The sequence below is a fragment of the Equus asinus genome, chromosome 4, assembly GCF_041296235.1.
Source record: "Equus asinus isolate D_3611 breed Donkey chromosome 4, EquAss-T2T_v2, whole genome shotgun sequence".
NCBI lineage: Eukaryota > Metazoa > Chordata > Mammalia > Perissodactyla > Equidae > Equus > Equus asinus.
In genome coordinates, this window is record NC_091793.1 from 43,420,632 (window position 1) to 43,440,558 (window position 19,927).

General features: G+C 39.4%; 1 protein-coding gene across 2 annotated transcripts in view; it reads left to right on the forward strand.

Annotated features, from left to right (window-relative positions):
• TXNRD1 (thioredoxin reductase 1) overlaps positions 1–19,927 on the forward strand; it is a 147,016-nt gene that overhangs the window by 43,847 nt on the left and 83,242 nt on the right. For both annotated transcript variants that reach the window (XM_070507179.1, XM_044746132.2), the window contains exon 2: positions 15,459–15,631. The gene's annotated coding sequence lies outside the window, so the exon portion shown is untranslated. The remainder of the gene's footprint in view (positions 1–15,458; positions 15,632–19,927) is intronic.

Consider the following 19,927-nt stretch of genomic DNA (forward strand, 5'->3'; position numbering starts at 1 on the left):
AGAACATACAGTGGAGAAAGGAATGGTCTTGGGAAAACTGGACAGCAACATCCAAAAGAATGAAAGCAGACCATTATCTTACACCATATAGAAAAATTAACTCCAAATGGATTAAAGACTTGGATGTAAGACCTGAAACCATAAAACTCCTAGAAGAAAATATAGGCAGTACACTCTTTGACATTGATCTTAGCAGTATCTTTTGACTACCATGTCTACTCAGGCAAGGCCAAAAAAAAGAAAAATAAGCAGATGGGACTACATCAGACTAAAAAGCTGCTGCAAGGGGCTGGCCCAGTGGCATAGTGGTTAAGTTCACACATTCTGCTTCTCTGCAGCCCGGTGTTTGCCGATTCGGATCCTGGGTGCAGACGTGGCACTGCTTGGCAAAAGCCATGCTGTGGTAGGTGTCCCATGTATAAAGTAGAGGAAGATGGGCATGGATGTTAGCTCAGGGCCAGTCTTCCTCAGCAAAAAGAGTAAATGTTTGCAAATTATATGTCTGACAAGTGGTTAATTTCCAAAATATATAAAGATCTCATACAACTTAACAACAAAAAAAGAACCCGATCAAAAAATGGGCAGAAGATGTGAACAGACATGTTTCTAAAGAAGATATACAGATGGCCATGAAAAGATGGAGAACATCACTAATTATTAGGGAAATGCAAATCAAAAGTACAATGAGATATCACCTTACTCCTGTCAGAATGCCTATAATTAACAAGATGAGAAAAAAGTGTTGGAGAGTGTTGAGAAAAGGGAGCCCTCATACACTGCTGGTGGGAGAGCAAGCTGGTGCAACCACTATGGAAAACAGTATGGAGATTTCTCAAGAAATTAAAAATAGAAATGCCACATGATCCAGCTGTCCCGCTACTGGGTATTTATCCAAAGAACTTGAAATCAACAATGCAGAGAGACTTAGGCACCCCTGTGTTCATTGCACAATAGCCAGGATGTGGAAGCAACTGAAGTGCCCATCAACTGATGATTGGATAAAGATGATGTCATGTATATATACAATGGAATACTACTCTACCATAAAAAAAAAGATAAAATTGGGGGTTGGCCCCACGGCCAAGTGGTTAAGTTCGTGCGCTCCGCTTTGGTGTCCTAGGGTTTCCTGGGTTTGGATCCTGGGTGCAGACATGGCACTGCTCTTTAGGCCATGTTGAGGTGGTGTCCCACTTACCACAACTAGAGGGACCCACAAGTAAAATATACAACTATGTACTGGGGAGATTTGTGGAGAAAAAGCAGAAGAAGAAAAAAAAGAAGATTGGCAACAGTTGTTAGCTCAGGTGCCAATCTTAAAAAAAAAAATGATAAAATTGTCCCACTTGCAGCAACACAGATGGACCTTGAGGGTGTGATGTTAAGTGAAATAAGCCAGACAGAGAAAGACAAACACTGCATGATTTCATTCATCTGTGGAAGGTAAACAAACACATGGACAAATAGAACAGATTAGTGGTTCCAGAAGGGAAGGGGGTTGGGGGTGGGTGAAAGGGGTAAAGGGGCACATATGTATGATGACAGATAAAAATTAGACTATTGGTGGTGAGCATAATGCAGTCTATACAGAAACTGATAAATAACAATGTACACCCGGGAGCTGGCCCTGTGGCCGAGTGGTTTAAGTTCGTGTACTTCGCTTCGGCGGCCCAGGGTTTCACCAGTTTGGATCCTGAGTGCAGACATGGCGCCGCTCATCAAGCCATGTTGAGGTGGCATCCCACATGCCACAACTAGAAGGACCCACAACTAAAAATACACAACTATGTATCGGGGGGCTTTGGGGAGAAAAAGGAAAAATAGAATCTTTAAAATAATGTACACCTGAAATTACACAATGTTATAAGCCATTATGACCTCACTAAAATTTTTTTAAAACACCATGTTAGTGTTGTTTTTTATTTTATAACAACTGCTCAGTGAGTATATCTTTTGAGATATATTTTTGTTTTATTTTAAAATTAATATGCAAGTAAAATTGACATTTTTGGTGTCAGTTTTATGAATTTTAGTTTACACAGTCAGAATATATTAATGATCCATCACTCCCAACAAACTCCCTCATGCTATCCCTTTGTGGTGACAGCCTACCCCCACTTCTAACTTCTGGCAACCACTGATCTGTTCTCCGGTAGTATAGTTTTGCCTCTTCAGGAATGTCATATAAATGGAATCACACAATGTGTAGCTTTTTGGGGTTGATTTCGTTCATACGGCGTAATGCCTCTGAGATTCATCCAGTTTGTTGTGTCTACAGTTTATTTCATTTTATTGCATTCATTGCATTGTTTGAATGTACCATAATTTATTTAACCTTTCACTCATTGGAGAATATTTGGATTGTTTCCATTTTCGTGGTGACTATAAATAGAGCTGCTATCAACACTTGTGTGTCTTTACAGAATTGAGATATAACTCACATGCCATAATATTTACCACTTTAAAGTGCATAGTTCAGTGTGCAGCCATCACTACTATGTGATTTTAGAATCTTTTCACTACTCCAAAAAAGAAACCCCGCACCCATGAGCAGTAAAACCCCACTCCTCCCTCCTGCCAGACTCTGGCAACCATTAATCTACTTTCTTTCTCTACAGATTTTCCTCTTCTGGGCATTTCGCAGAAGTGGGATCATACAATGTGTGGTTTTTTGTGGTTTCTTTCACTAAGCATGTGTCAGGGTTGCTGTAGCAAGTATCAGTACTTTATTTCTTTTTATTGCTGAATAATATTTCATTGTATGGATAAACCACATTTTATTTATTCATCAGTTGATGGACATTTGGGTTGTTTCCACTTTTTCGCTGTTATGTATAATGCTGCTATGAACGTTAGTGTACAAGTTTGTGTGGACACAGTTTCTTTTCTCTTGGCTGTATGTTAGGAATAGAATTGCTGGATCGTATGATAACCGTATGTTTAACTTTTTGAGGAACTGCCAAGCTGTTTTCCAAAGGGTCCACACCATTTTCCATTCCTACCAGCAATGTATAAGACTTCCGTTTTCTCCAAAGCCTTGTCAGCACTTATTATTGTCTGTCTTTTTAATTTTAGCCATCCTAGTGGATGTGAAGTGGTATTTCATGTGGTTTTTATTTGCATTTCTCTAATGACTAATGATATTGAGCATTTTTTCATGTGCTTATTGACTATCTGTATGTCTTCTATGGAAAAATGTCTGTTCAGGCACTTTCCCTATTTAATAATTGGGCTATTTGTGTTTTTATTGTTGAGTTGTAAGAGTCTTTTGTATATTCCAGATACAAGTCCCTTGTCAGATATGTGATTTGCAAATATTTTCTCTCATACTGTAGGTTGTTTTTTAGCTTTACTTGATGGTGTCCTTTGAAGCACAAAACTTTTAAATTTTTTAAGATTTGTTTTTTTATTTTTCCTTCTTTTCCCTAAAGCCCTCCAGTACATAGTTGTGTATTCTCGTTGTGGGTCCTTCTAGTTGTGGCATGTGGGATGCCGCCTCACCGTGGCCTGATGAGCAGTGCTGTGTCCGCGCCCAGGATCTGAACCGGCAAAACCCTGGGCTGCCCAAGTGGAGCACGCAAACTTAACCACAGGCCGGCCCCAAAACTTTTAAATTTTGATGAAGTTCAATTAATCTATTGTTTTCTTTTGTTGCTTGTGCTTTTGGTGTCATATCTAAGAAACCATCCAAGGTCACAAAGATTTACTCCAATGTTTTTTCCTAAGAGTTTTACTTGTTACATTTAATTCTAAGATTTATCTTGAGTTAATTTTTGTTTACGGTATGAGGAAAGCCTCCAGATTCATTATCTTACATGTGAATATCCACTTTTCTCAGCATCATTTGTTGAAAAGACTATTCTTTTCCCATCGAACTGTCTTGACACCCTTGTCAAAAATCAATATAATGGTTTATTTCTGGAGTCTCAATTCTATTGCATTGATCTATGTATCTATCCATATGCTGATAACACACTGTCTTGATTACTATTGATTTGTACTGAGTTTTGAAATTAGGAAGTGTGAGTTCTCCTACTTTTTTCCTTTTTTTCAAGATTTTGGCAGTTCTGAGTTCCTTGCATTTCCATGAGAATTTTAGAATCAGCTTGTCAATTTATGCAAAAAGTACAACTGCAATTTTGATAGGGATCGCCTTGACTGTAGATTAATTTGGGGAATATTGCCATCTTAACAATATTAAGTCTTCCAGTCAATGAACTTGAGATGTCTTTCCGTTTATTTAGTTCTTTAATGTTTTCCGGCAATGTTTTGTAGTTGTCAGTGTACAGGTCTTTCACTTCTTTTGTTAACCTTTTTATTTATTTATTTATTTTATTTAAGTATTTTATTCTCTTTGATGCTATTGTAAATGAAAATGCTTGCCTAATTTCATTTTCAGATTATTAATTGCTAGTGTGTAGGAATATAATTCATATTTGTATATTGGTCTTGTATGTTATAACTTTGCTTATTCATTCTAAGAGATTTGTGTGTGTGTATTCCTGAGGATTTTGTAATTACAAGATTGCGTTATCTGTGAGTAGGGTTAGTCTTACTTCTCCCTTTCAAAGCTGGATACATTTTATTTTATTTCCTGTCTAATTTCCCTGACTAGATCCTGTAATACAATGTTGAATAGCAGTCCCGGGAGCAGACATCTTTATCTTGTTCCTGGTCTGAGGGGCAAAGCGTTCAGTCTTTCACCTTTAAGTGCAATGTTAGCTGTTGGTTCTTCATAGATGGGCTTTTATCAGGTTGAGAAAGTTCCCTCCTATTCCGAGTTTGTTGAGTGTTTTTATCATGACAGGGTGTTGGATTTCGTCAAATGTTTTTTCTGTATATGTTGAGATGATCGTGTAGTTTTCGTCCTTTAGTCTATCACTATAGGATATTACATCAACTGATTTTTAATATGTTAAATCAACCTGTGCAAAGTTTGTCCTGGGATAAATACCACTTGGTCTTGGTACATAATCCTTTGTATGTTTTGCTGGATCTGGTTTACGAATATTTTGTGGAGGATTATTGTGTCTCTATTTACAAGGGATATTGGTCTGTAGTTTTCATGTGATATCTTTGGTTTTGGTATAAGGGTAATAATGGTCTCATAAAATGGGTTGGGAAGTGTTCCCTCCTCTTTTGTTTTTTGAAAGAGTTTGTGAATAATTGGTGTTAATTCTGCTGTAGAAACATGGTAGAATTCACTAAGTGAAGGCCTCTGAGCCTGGGCTTTTCTTCGTGGGAAGTTTTTGATTACTAGTTCAATCTCTTTACTTGTTATAGATCTATTCAGATTTTCATTTCTTCTTGAGTCAGTTTGGATAGTGGTATCTTTCTATGAATTTGTCCATTTTGTGTAGGGTATCTATTTAGTTGGTATATGATAGATCATGTGGTTTTTCTTTTTAGACTATAATATGCTAGATTACATTGATTGATTTTTGGATTTTGAACCCCAAAATCCACTAGGATAAGACCCACTAGCTCATGGCATATTATTATTCTTTTTGTATATTGCTGGATTTAATTTGCGATTATTTTGTTGAGGAATTTTGCATCTTTGTTTATGAGGGATGTTGGTCAATAGTTTTCTTTTCTTGTATTATCTTTGTCTAGTTTGGGTATCACGGTAATACTTGCCTTATAAAATGTGTTGGAAAATGGTCCCTCCCTTGTGTTTTCTGGACAAGAGTGTGTAGATTGGTAGGGTATCTTTTATTAATTTTTGTTTCTCCTCGTGTTTTTTTGGTGTGTGTGTGTGTGTGCGTGTGCATGAAAATGTTGCTGAATTGGAGGGAGTTCTGAATGCCCCTGCTTTCTATACTTTTTCCTTAAGCCCTGGGGTTAAGAGAAATCTGTTCCAATATAATGCAACCTTATTTCTCATTTCTAAACCTTTTATGAGAGAATTAGAAAGATTGAGGCAGTTTATTTAAAACTCTAATATTGGTCATATTGGCAGAACATTTTAATGTACTATGATTACTCCATTTATTGGCTATTCTTAACACTCATTAGGTAATATGAATATGAGAAGTGCAAAATACTTTCTGCATGTATATTTGAAGCATGCTTCATGAAATTGTGAGCATTAATGGTCTAGTGTCGGTGAGAGAACTTCTTTTTATTTAGCTTTTAAATGGTATTTAGTAGGTATGTATGTGAGGGATCAGTTTAGTTGATGCGGGGTCGGTGAGCTGAGGAGTCGAAAGAAAGATTTCTTAGACTCTCAAGATCTGGCAGTAGTGCTCTTTTATTTAGAGAATAGTATAGAATAGCATGGGGACAGGACCCATGGGCAGTCAGAGCTTCTGCTGCCGCCGCTTCTGCTGCCCCCGCTGGCATGGGGACAGGACCCATGGGCAGGCAGAGCTGGTGCATGGGGACAGGACCCACGGGCAGTCAGAGCTCCTGCTGCTGCCCCCAGTTGAGGGTTAGAGCTAAATTTAAGGCGTAGGTATATGATTCATCTCTTTACAAGACAAAGGAAAGAACATGAAAAAAAAGTTAAAATGGTATCAGTGCAGGTGGGGTCTGGTCATTGAGTGATCCCATGACTTTTAGACAAGAATCAAATCGGATTAAGTAAAGGTTAGAAAGGTTAGACGCCACCACCCTAAACCAGTTACATGAGATTGCCAGACAGCAACCAACTTAAGTTCTTGCCTTCCCCATTAAGAGTTTCTAGGGACAAGGTCATCTCTCCTCTTCTTCCTGGTACAGAGAGGGAGGCATCTTCACAGATAGAGGTTTCCCTTAGAAATGTAAATGTTTCCCAACAAAGGGGCAAACAACTTCCACTCCTTGGAGCCTGAATCTCATCTGTAGTTTTAAAACTAACCAGCCTAAAAATCCTCATCATAATCCATTTTAAAATTAAGCAGCCTAAAAATCCTCATCATAGTCATCTCCACAGATTCCTTTTATATTTTCATGACTATAATTCGGTTTTATAGTGGGTATGTTGTACAATCAAAGGCAGCATCTACACTTTCTTCCATGTGTAGGGACCTGAAATTGGCCACCCCAAGATATGTCTCTTTGGCATCAGGATTATTTGAGGCTGATTGCTTTTGATAAACTGGGACAGGGAAGGAGGCTCCGAGGAATGGAACTTGCCCTTTTGTTAGCACACATTTACATTTGTAAGGTAAATCTCTATCTGTAAAGGTGCCTCCCTCTCTGTACCAGGAAGAAGAAAGGAGATGACCTTCTCTCTAGAAACTCTTAACCAATGCCAAAGGCAAGGACTTAAATCTGCATTTTATTGTGCTTGTCTGGTAACCTCCTGTAACTGACTTCCCTCCCCCTCCCAATGTTGGCATTTCTTTAAGGATTAAGCATCTTTCCTTAGGCTAGGAACTGATTGCTGTGCTCACCTGTGACCGCCCAGCTCCAGACTATAGACTTGCCTCCTGATAGACTTGCCTCCTGCTACGCCCACCGAGATAGCTGACCACTACCTGCTGTGTCCATCAAGCACTGTGCCGACAGGGCAATCTTGTGACTATTGTGGGAGGGACATTTCAATCACATGTGAAACACCCTGTTTGGGGGTATATAACCACTCTGTGCACCCCACTTCTTCGGTGCCCTTTCTTCCTTCGAGAAGAGAGGCCCCGGGCCATGGTTCCTCATAAAGCTTTGTTTAATTTTCTCTTGCTATTCTGTCTCATGTGAATTTAATTCGCTCTCCGGCCAGACGAACACCCATTTGGGAAGAGGAAATGTCTTCCTCCCCTACACATGTATATGCTTTATGTCCAGAAAAGACATACTTGCAGAAATTTTGTATGTATCTACATCAACTCTTATAGATGAAGGAATTTAAGTCCAGAGGACATTATTAAGCCAAGGTTATATCTACCATAGGTAAGAAAAATTTGATTTCTTAAGTAATTTTTAAAAGGTAATATACTAAGGAAAACTTTTAAATTATATTCTTTCATGTAACATCTTTTATGTGGTTATACTTAGGATTTTTTAAAAGTTCTGTAGCATTGCCTTAAATGATGTTTTTATCTTATTGACAGCATCAATATGAAATTTAACAGGCAAGAGGAAGTGAGATTTTTTTCTTCTACCATTTGGTCCTTAAATAACCCTTCCAAGTTCCCTGTGGTAGGTCCTAACTAACCCTGACAGGCTAATCTTTGGGTGGAGTGATCCCGTAAACCAAGACTAATCCACCCCCACCCTCACCCCACCCCTTCCAGTGATAACACACTTGAACTTCTGGCATAGTTTCTCCCGTCATACATCGTGCCTTATACCAGTCCTTTGGGGAAGAGATACTTTCTTTCAAATGTGTATTCTCAGCCTCATATAGCCACTGGATCCTGAACATGGCGCACAGTCATATTAGAATACAACCGTGGAGTGAAGCAGGTGGGACATTCCTTCGAGGCTGGAACTCTCAACACAGCTCTGGTTTAATTTCAATTTCTAAGAAGACTCCTTTGAAGGAGACCCACGAAGAAGAGCTGTAACTAGTGTGTTGTAGGTCTTTTTGTAGCAGCTTGCTTCCACTGTAATTAGTACTTCACATGACAAGTTCTTTGTAAGAACTGAAAACCCCTTTTAAGGCTGAAAAAATCATCCCAGTGTTTTATTTCAGTTTGGTAAATAAATAACTGAAAACTAAGGTGTATTTATGTTCAGCGTCAGAGACTCATCAGCATGTCCTATTCAGTCTCTAGTCGTCTTTGTGTTTCCACAAATACTAGTGTTTTATTTTTCCAGCATGTCTCATACCCTGCAGACTTTATAAAACACAATTATCTTGTCTTCTTCACTTTATAGGTCGTCATGCTTCCCCATTTAAGCTTCCCCACTCTTAGGTTTTTTATGGAATAACTTCTTATTTGATGTGGTCTTGGTAGATCTGGGTGTAGTAATATTCCATGTGTCTTGTGGTTTGAATAAAATACTATTAACAATTATTAATTTATTTAAAAATTTCCGGCCAGCCCGGTGGTGCAGCAGTTAAGTTCGCATGTTCTTCTGCTTCTCGGCGGCCCAGGGTTTGCTGGTTTGGATCCCAGGTGTGGACATGGCACCATTTGGCAAAAGCCATGCTGTGGTAGGCATCCCACGTATAAAGTAGAGGAAGATGGGCATGGATGTTGGCTCAGGGCCAGTCTTCCTCAGCAAAAAGAGGAGGATTGGCAGTAGTTAGCTCAGGGCTAATCTTCCTACAAAAAAAAAAAAATTCTGAGAGTGGCAGTGTTTGCAAAACTTTGCACTTGAATTGAATAAAAAGTTTTGTGATGAGCTATAGGATCTGCAGAAATCCTTGATTTGTTCTGACCTCTAGGAGTCCAGATGCTTTTAACCGCAGGCAACAGAATAAAAACATACATGTGACAAAACTACAGACCAGAAAGTGATGACAGCAGGCAGAGGGGAATGCTATAAAATTTTTATCATCACATCTGAAGTGATCACATTGCTTATTAATGGCAAAAATTCAGGTTCTAACAAGCAGCAGGTTGTCTGTGTTGAGCCTTGCTATTTTGCTTTCTTCTGCTGAGCTCCCCTTTGCTTTCCCCCTTGTTGCCTTGCTTTGAAGTTCACAAGTTACTTCTCTCATCCTTTGAGTGGCATAAACCTCTTGACCTTGACCTCATCTTCTGAAAAGTCTAATTAGTCAACTCTAATAATGATCTTCTGCTGATTTTTTGTTAGTTCCCGTGACCAAAGAATAGAAAAACAGGCATTTGTAGCTTCATGCAATATGTAAGGACAAATATAGGACAGAATGTTGCTGAATCTGTTCCTTAGTTAGAGTCAAGCTACATCATCATATTCTTCTTTTGTCTTTTTGCAGAATTTTAAGTGGCATGTAATTACAATTCACAACAAAAAACATTCTTTTTTTCTTTTTAAGAGAGGCCTAGACTAAAGGACTACCCCATTCCAATTAGTTTTTGGGGTTTTGGAAGAGAAGCCAACTTGTGTTCACTTCACTTAGTTTTAAGAGAATTTTTTTTTGCCAGCTTAGATAAAAAGTTTAGTTCTTATGGGAACCTCACTTTTCACATATTCTTTCTTTCTTTTTTTTTGAGGAAGATTAGCCCTGAGCTAACATCCACCGCCAGTCCTCCTCTTTTTGCTGAGGAAGATTGGCTCTGAGCTAACATCTGTGCCCATCTTCCTCTGTTTTATATGTAGGATGCCTGCCACAGCATGGCTTCATAAGCGGTGGGTATGTCCATGCCCGGGATCCGAACCAGCAAACCTTGGGCCGCCAAGGTGGAGTGCGCAAACTTAACCACTGCGCCACTGGGCTGGCCCCTTGCATATTCTTTCTTTCAAACTTTTGAAGATGTCCAGGTTGATGGTTTTCAAACTTTTGGTCTCAGGGCCCCTTTACTCTTAAACATTATTAAGGACCCCAAGAATGAAAAACGCAAATACATCTTATTATCATGAAAATAGTTTTGACCTCAGGGACATCCTAAAGTGTGCCTACTACATTTTGAGGGCTACTGGTCTAGGAAATTATTTTTAGAAATGTTTATGTTGCATCAGAGAAGTCATTGGGATTCTGCCTGAACAAAGGAAATCAAGCAGTCAGTCCCAGAGATTCCTTATTAGCTACAGATGGATGTTTTAGGGTTGGCTGACTTATAACTTCCTGAGTTTTTCAAACTCAAACCAGCCTCAGTGCAGGTACATGACTGAGGTGGTGGAATGAATATGAATGGGCCAGACTTCTCCCACAAATCCAAACAGGAATATACTGTTATGGGTTCTATAAAAATGTTTTGAAAGCTACTAACCCAACAATTCTAGCAATTCACCCAGTCAACAGAAAAACTGAAGGAATAATATGGTGAATACCCATATTCCCACCACCAGACTGGCATTTTGCTACATTTGTTTTCTCTTCCTTCCTTATACCCTCTTTTCTCTCTGTTTCTCTCCCAATCTCTCACTTCCCCTACATACTCACACACCCACTTTTTTCCTGAACCATTTGAAATAAGTTGCAGACATCATGACTTTCACCCCTAAATATTTCAGCATGTGTCTCCTGAGAACAAGGACTCTTCTACGTAAGCCCAATAGACTTAATGTTGATACGATAATGTCATTCAATATAAGTCCATATTAAAATTTACTCATGGGGCCGGCCCGGTGGCGCAGTGGTTAAGTTCACGTGTTCTGCTTTGGTGGCCTGGGGTTCACTGGTTCGGATCCCGGGTGCGGACATGGCACTGCTTGGGAAGCCATGCTGTGGTAGGCGTCCCACATATAAAGTGGAGTTAGAGGGGCATGGATGTTAGCTCAGGGCCAGGCTTCCTCAGCAAAAAGAGGAGGACTGGCAGCAGATGTTAGCTCAGGGCTAATCTTCCTCAAAACAACCCATAAAACAGTCTCTTAGATGTTGATCCTCTCTTGACAGTGTATAATAGGGGTTACTTAAAAAAATTTATAATTAGCTTTTAGAAAACTTTTATTTATTTATTTATTGAGGAAGATCAGCCCTGAGCTAACATCCACTGCCAATCGTCTTCTTTTTGCTGGCCCTGAGCTAATGTCCGTGCCCATCTTCCTCCACTTTATATGTGGGACACCTACCATAGCATGGCTTGCCAAGCGGTGCCATGTCCACACCCAGGATCCAAACCAGCGAACCCCAGGCCACTGAGGCGGAACATGCGCACTTAACCGCTGCACCACTGGGCCAGCCCCTAGAAAACTTTTAATAAAAATAATACATATTCATGGCTTAAAAACACATAGTACAAAAGAGGATATGATGAAAGTTAGAAAGTCCAGTTTAGTAGAGATAACTGTTGTTAACTTTCCAGGATTAGCTGGGTTTTTTTGTTTTTTTTTTTTGGTGAGGAAGATTGTCACTGAGCTAACGTCTGTGCCAGTCTTCCTCCATTTTGTATGTGGGACGCTGCCATAGCATTGCTTCCTAAGTGGTGTGTAGGTCTGTGCCCAGGATCTGAACTGGTGAATCCCAGGCTGCTGAAGTGGAGCACGTGAACCTAACCACTGCCGAGTGAGCTTAACCACAGCCAGCCCTGGCCCTGTGCTTTTTAATGTAACACTGTTTTTAGTTGTTTTTTTTCACTGGGAAATGTTTGCTCTTAGCTTATATCTGTTGCCAATCTTTCTCTTTTTTTTCCTCCCTCAAACCTCCAGTACATAGCTGTATATTCTAGTTGTAAGTCTTTCTAGTTCTTTGTGAGCTGCCGCCCCAGCATCACTACTGACAGATGAGTGGTGTGGTTCCGGGCCCCGGAATCAAACCCTGGCCGCTGAAGCAGTGAGAGGGTGGAACTTTAACCACTAGGCCATCAGGGCTGGCTCATGGGCTTAGCTGATTTTGTTAACACTTGTTTAAATATCGGTCTTGGTGCAGTGGCAGTGTAGCATACTAGTTAAAAGCATGGGCTCTGCCCTTACCTTTATGGTCAATGGATTTTCAACACAGGTGCCAAGACGTTTCAATGTGGAAAGAATAAACATTTCAACAAACGGTGTTGGGACAACTGGATTTATCTACATGCAAAAGAGTGAAGTTAGACCCCTTCCTCACACTATACACAAAGATTAGCTCAAAATGGATCATAGAATTAAATATGTAAGAGCTAAAACTATAAAACTCTTAGAGGAAAATTATGGGAGTAAATCTTTGGGACTTTGGATTAGGCAATGGTTTCCTAAATATGACATCAAAAGCACAAGACAAAAATAAATATGTTGGACTTTATTGAAATTAGAAACTTCTGTGCTTCAAAGGACATCATAAATAAAGTAAAAAGAAAAGCAACAAACCTATAGAAGGGGAGAAAATATTTACAAATCATATATCTGATAAAGGATTTGTATTCAGAATATATAAAGAATTCTTACAAGTCAATAATAAAAAGACCAGTAGCCCAATTATAAAGTGGGAAAAGAATTTGAACAGACATTTCTCAAAGAAGATATATATACAAACAGTCAATAAGCACATGAAAAGTTACTCAACATTATTAGCCATCAGGGAAATGCAAATCAAAACCATAATGAGACACCACTTCACGCCCAACAGGATGGCTGGAATCAAAAAGAACAGATAATAAGTGTTGGCAAGAATGTGGAGAAATGGGGACCCTCCTACATTGCTGGTGGAAATGTAAAATGGTATGGCGGCTTTGGAAAACAGTTTGGTGGTTCCTCAAAAGATTTATCTTGACCCAGCAATTCTACTCCCAGGTATTTACCCGAAAGAATTGAAAACAAGTGTTCAAGCAAAAACCTGGACGTGAATGTTCTTAGCAGCTCTATTCACAACACCAAAACGTGGAAACAACCCAAATGTCCATCAACTGATGAACAGATAAATAAAATGTGGTGTATCCATACAATGGAATAGTATTTGTCAGTAAAAAGAAATGAAGCACTGACACACGCTGCAACCTGAATGAACCTTGATAATAGTATGCTAAGTGAAAGAAGCCAGTCATGAAAGACTACGAGTTGTGTGATTCTAGAAAGCAGATTAATGATTACCTGGAGGTGGGGCAGGGGAGAGGGAGAGCTAGTTGGGGAAAAATGAGGAGTGAATTTTCTAACGGGTACAGGGTACAGGGTTTCTTTTTGGGGGTGATAAAAATGTTCTAAAATTGGTTGTGATGATGGTTTCACAACTCTGCAAATATACTAAAAACTATTGAATTGTATACTTTCAATTGGCGAATTCTATGGTATGTGAATTATATGTCAATAAAGCTGTTTTTTAAAAAAATGTGGGTTCTAGAGAATTATGACCTAGGTTTGAATCCAACTCCATTACTTACTGTAAGCTGTGCAAACTTGAGGAAGTTGCCTAACCTCTCTGAGTCTGTTTCCTTGTTTGTAAAATAGGGATGATGGTAGCAGTACCTACCCTAATGGTATCCTTGCAAGGATTAAATGAGATGATGCATGCAAACATTAACTCCCTGTCTAGTTCTGGGTAAACATGAGTATCAACTGTGAGGATAATGAGGAGATTGGAGAAGAATGGACAGGTCTTAGATGAGCAGAAATGAGAGGAAAGCACTTATGGAGCAAGGAAGAAGGATAGAATTGAGCTTGATTGGTTTGTGGGCCCTGAAGAAGAGAGCTAGTTTAAAACATTGACAAGCCGGTGGCAGTGCAAACTGGTGCAGCCACTATGGAAAGCAGTTTGGAGTATCCTCAGAAAATTAAGGATAGATCTACCATATGATCCAGCTATTCCACTGCTGGGTATTTATCCAAAGAACATGAAAACACAAAGGCATAAAGATACTTGCACCCCTATGTTCATTGCGGCATTATACACAATAGCCAAGACTTGGAAGCAACCTAGGTGCCCATCAAGGGACGAATGGATAAAGAAGATGTGGTATTTATACATGATGGACTACTACTCAGCCATAAGAAATGACGAAATCGGCCATTTGTGACAACATGGATGGTCCTTGAGGGTATTATGCTGAGTGAAATAAGTCAGAGAGAGAAAGTCAAATACCATATGATCTAACTCATAAGTAGAAGATAAAAACGACAAAAAAAAAAAAACAACACATAGCATTGGAGATTGGACTGGTGGTTACCATTGGGGAAGGGGGGGGGAGGGCAAAAGGGGTGATTATGGTGACATGTAGGGGATGCACTATAATTAGTGTTCGGGTGGTGAACATGATGTAATGTATACAGAATTCGAAATATGATGTACATCCGAAAAAAATAAAAATTAAAAAAAAATTAGATTATATATAGAAAAAATAAAAAAATAAAACATTGACAAGCCAGAGGTAGCAATCTCGGTGGTTCTGGCTGGTGATGATGCCCAGGCTGACAGTGCTGTCATGTGGGGATAATATGCCACTAAGCTGGCTCATGTGTGTTTTGGTGCCAGATTGGACCACAGCAAAATCCTGGGGAGGAAACAGGGAATTTGAAGAAAGCATTTTTTTGAAATCTCGCTGCGTCTGTGACCTGCAGATCCAGTGCCTGCTTACCCAGGAGTTAGTTGGAGAAAAAGGAGTAAGTCTTGGTTTTAGTGGTTACTCCTGTCTCGGAGCAGGGCTGTGTAAAGAGGGCCAGATCCTTGGCGTTAGGCCTCTCTGCGTTTCAACCACAGTTGGGAGTACGGCTGGGGTAGAATGTGGCCCTCAGTGTCCAGGACTTGTTACTTAATCTCCTGCCTCCAGGTGGGTTCAGACTCTTGCTAGCATTTGTCAGGATCCCTTGAGAATTAATCTTGCGTGTGACAAAATGAGTTGGGAATATTGAGTGAGTTGCCAGAAGTCTCCAGTCAGATGACAGAACTAAACATATAATCCGTGTTAGAGTCCTTCCTCAGATTCCTTACTTTGGCCCTTGGGGCTAAAATTGTAAGGCTTTTAGAGTGAACCTAATATTAGAAAACGCATCATCATGTTTTCCTTTCTGATAATTAGCATCTTTGCTTCCATTACTTCTAGCTAAGGATCATCTCCGTCGTCAAACTTTGCCAGAAAACCCAGCCACTGGTGTGAGTGGCCCCTCAGGACCCACCAGCGTAGCCACGGCAGGCCCCCAGGCCCGGCTGCAGGCCTGCATAGACAGCCACCCTGTGGTCGTCTACAGTAAGTCCGCGTGCCAGCGCTGTGCTGAGGTAAGGCTTTAACGTCAAGGGGTGATGACAAATTGTTGAATTATAAAAATTTGACAGACTTTTGAGCTCAGGTGTGAGTAATTGGATTTCACTTTAGGAAGGAGTGTGTGTGGGTGTAACTTGCTTCAGATTGCTTGGGGAGTGTTGATTTGAGAACAAGATATTGCTTGAGTAATCTTTTTCTGAGCTTTTGCAAAATACTAGATGTTTTCAGGTAGTCAATGTCAGGGAAGGTTAGGGTGGGGGAGTTACCAAACCAGGTGATTTGCTGCTTTTTTAGACATGTCTATAGGGAATATTTCCTGAGGAGCTGTTACTTGGGGTACTCCAAAATTTTGGTAAATGTCTCTTTATGCTCTGGCTTATTATGGGGAAAATGACTACAAAGAGTAAACTGTGCTTCCTACTTTGTTCTTAATCTTAAACTGTCAGAGGGAGAAGGTTGGTGATCACAGCCATGGGAGAATTGGTTTAATGCGCCCTGTTTAACCACAGAATGAAGCTGAGAATTGAAGGACAAACCTGATCAGGTGCTTTATGGGAAGGTTGGGGGCATGTAAATGTCCCTGCAGGTTAGCTTTAAATTATACTCAGGGTAGCTCTAGGACTGGACACAGCGGACTCTGAAGTAAACATAACTGGCCATCTCTCCAGGTTCACCTGTAGGGTAATTTATTAAGCCCAATTTTCCAGCTCTCAGGGAGGCTGAATTCAGAAGCCTTTTTATTTTGGAAGCCTTACATGGCGACAGGCTTTTTTGACTCTGTATGTGTGTGTGTTTTCTCTTTTTCCAAATAAGGAGAAAGAGAAGGTGGGCGGCAGTGGAACACTGAGAGTAGGCAGAATCTTTCCTCTTTGTTTCTCTCCTGAACATAGTCTGCTTCATTGTCAGCCGAGGCTTGATTCCTGTGAAGGCCATCGCGATGCCCTGGGTTATCGCATCGGGAGTAGGGTTGCAAAGAGGTTGGAGACAAGTCCCATCCCTAGGGGTTTAGTCAACCTAAGAAGGTAGAACATGGGCTTAAAAAGAAAAATGATCTAAGAGAGCCCATGCTAAATTCTAAATGGTTAGTTTGGGCAGTAAATGTTAGAGACTTTAGAAGAGGGCTGGGTATTAGAAATGTGCTGTATAATTTCTAGCCTCTGGAGGCTTAATTATCTAGCTCTGGTGATCTTGTCCATTTTGAGGTTCCCGTCCCTTGTTTGTTTAATCTTTGGCTGGTTGATTACTGAGATTCTTTTTAGCTCTGCAATTATGTAGTTGTCAATTTTTTGTCACCAAATATTGGTTAAGAGCCTGGACTCTGAAGTCAGAGTTTGGATCTTGGCTCTGTGACTTATTAGCCATGTGACTTTAGTTATTAACCTGTTGTCACTCAGTTTCCTCATCTATAAATTGTGGATAATAATAGTGCCTGTCTCATAAGTTTGTTGTGAGGATTAAATTAAGTAGCATTGATAAAAGCCACAGATCATGCCTGGCGCATAGTAAATGCTATGTAAGTGTTTGTGAAATAGAAGAGCTGCTTCTTCTTCCTGTTTTCCTGTCAGGACTTAAAACCTTGGGCAGTGATCTTCCTTCCATCAATACTGAGGCTCAGTTACGTGACAGTCAACAAATATCTGACTATTCTAAGTACAGTTAATCCTATTAAAAAGTGCTTATTTTTTCTAGTCTAGCTGCCCCCAAAGCTCCATGCTCACAGGGGTGTAGGAGAAGGAATGCCTGGAGTTAAAAGACCTCTCTTCTCATTCTGTAAACCTCAGTTTTCTCAACAGTAAAATAGGGAACACAGTGACACCTTATCTACTATACTTGTTAAATACACAGCTCTCTTATGAGGACCAGAGGATTTCAAATCTGTGGGAAGCACTTGGAAGCCTACAATGTGTGCTTATGCTAATAATGGCCACCATGGAGTGCCTGCTATGTGCCAGGCACTACTTGCTCACTCTACTTATATTTTAAAACACAGTTCAAGAATTAGAAAGTTCTAATTTTGACTCTGCTATGGTCGTGCAGTGAAGGGTGGGCTGGCTTGGTCTGGACCGTGCTAGTGATAGGCAGTTAGGGTCCGTGTGCCCTGCACTCTCAGGTCTCTCTGACCTGTGAGTACTCTTACCCCTGCTGCCTTATCTCTGAATTTACTGACATCCTCATTTCCCAGAAAACGCAAAGCCAGGCCTGTTATTTATTTTTTTATTTTGCAGTTTTACTTAATTAAATGTACTCTGGGAATGATGAACTTGTCCTGTAAAATTTGTGGTAGGTATTTGCATACTTATTTTATTAAAATGTATAGTTATTCTGGCAACTTTATTTAATGTCATTATCTGAATAATTCCTGGGTATGCCAAGTCTTATGGACAAACATCCTCCGGTTTTACCATTCCTGTAGCTTTTCCAAATATATAATGTATAAGCTGTTTTCAGATTTGTGCCAATTGATATGGAAGTTAATTTTCAGTGTCTTTGGCCATGAAGGATAGGTAGGGCCTCTCCTGGTAAAAATAGTGATTTTTTCCTGTGGGGGTACAACTTGTATACTTGGCTGTTCACATTCACTTTTTAAAAACTACCTTGAAGTAGCATTTCCTCAGATTATTTCCTTCAGTTTTGATTTTATCATCACATTTAACAGTTGTGATGTGAATAAGTCAGAATGGAGAAACTTCATTTTTATATTTGTACTTGGTCTGGTTAATTTACATTTCTCTCTGGAATGAGCAATGTAATTTGCATTAATTCAGATTGGGAAATCCCCATGAAGAAATTAACTTTTACATAAAGTTAGTTTCCTGCTTGTTATAACACATTACCACTTGTGCTTCGAATGCATCCTACTGTGAAGAGTGGGTTTTACAAGGCAAAGATAGACCCTTCTTACCTTTTCAGAAAATGTGATATTTGTTTCTTATAGGTATTTCAGTGAGAAGTCAGAAATATGCAGCTGGAATTAGCAAATGTCTTATTACAGTTTATCTATTGCTTATATCCAGATTCACTGCCAGTTCTCAATAGTCTGTCTATTTTACAGGCAAAGTTTACCATCCTCTACTTTTATCAGTAAATACTCTAGAAACCAGCACTTCTGATATTCAATACAAATCTTTAATCTTGTACTGTAGAACAATACTAAAGTTTAATCAGAGTTAAAATAACTTACAAAATAGTTTCTTAAAGTGGGGTCATGTGTACTCTGGAATCTAGAGAGTGTATTTTCTATATTTCACATAGTATCAAATTTTGATAATTACTTTCAGGAGCTGCTAAGATTTACTCTCTAAATCTGGAAAACTTGTTGGTTTTTGTTTTTTTTTGGTAACAAACTGCAAATGGTTTATTTCTGAAACTAAGTGGTTAAGGAAGTCCTAAGAGTCCATGATTTTATGTGTATGAACTTGAGCATTGGAATATGAAATGACATTTGTCCAGGTGGTCTCCCACTGTAGCTTTCCTGCCCTTTCCTTCAAGTCATCCTTATTCACTGCGTCATTCTTCAGAAGCATTCTTATCTTTTAAACCTGTGTTGCCTGGGGGAGCTGAATTCAGACTGGGGCAGAGGTGCTGTCCCAAGGGGTGCAGGAGGAAGGCCACCGAGGTTGTGTGAATGAACTTGCTCTCCTTTTTATCACAGTGTTGTATTTGGTCCTATAGAAATGGTAGAACTCTTTCTGAGTACTTCTGTACAGTAGGAAGCCTACTGTTTTAGTAGTTAAATTACAGTGGGACAAGAATAATTTCTCTTGATTGGTGATTTTTTCAGGCTGCTCTGGCCTTTTTCACTTTATTGTATAAGCTGGAAAAATGTGATTCTAAACTTTCTTAAAGTATTGATTACAGGCTGTCTGTGTCACGTATGTAAATGTCATTTTAAAGTCTCTTATCAGTAATTTAAATGTTATTTAGTGGTACAAATTTGGCAAAAATAATTCGTATCCTTCAAAAAAAATTTTGTTTTTTACCGGTATAATTTGTATATTCTTGACTTTTGTAACAGATTTGTTGGTTGAAGTTTACTCAGCCAAAAAATAAATAAATAATACTTTGATTATTGTGGGATGTGTTTTTTCCCGAGTTGCCACATAATGTTTTGGAAATATTAAGTATTCTGGTGCCTTTTAAAACATGGTTAGTGTTAAACCCATTTTATAGTGGGATAGACTGAGTCACTAAACATGTAAAATATATTTTATGAAGCCATACAGGTGAATCATTGAGAATAGGATGGACTCAGCAGACTTCAAATACCCTTTTAAATATTTTTACTATCAACGGGGAGAGTCTTGTGGGTT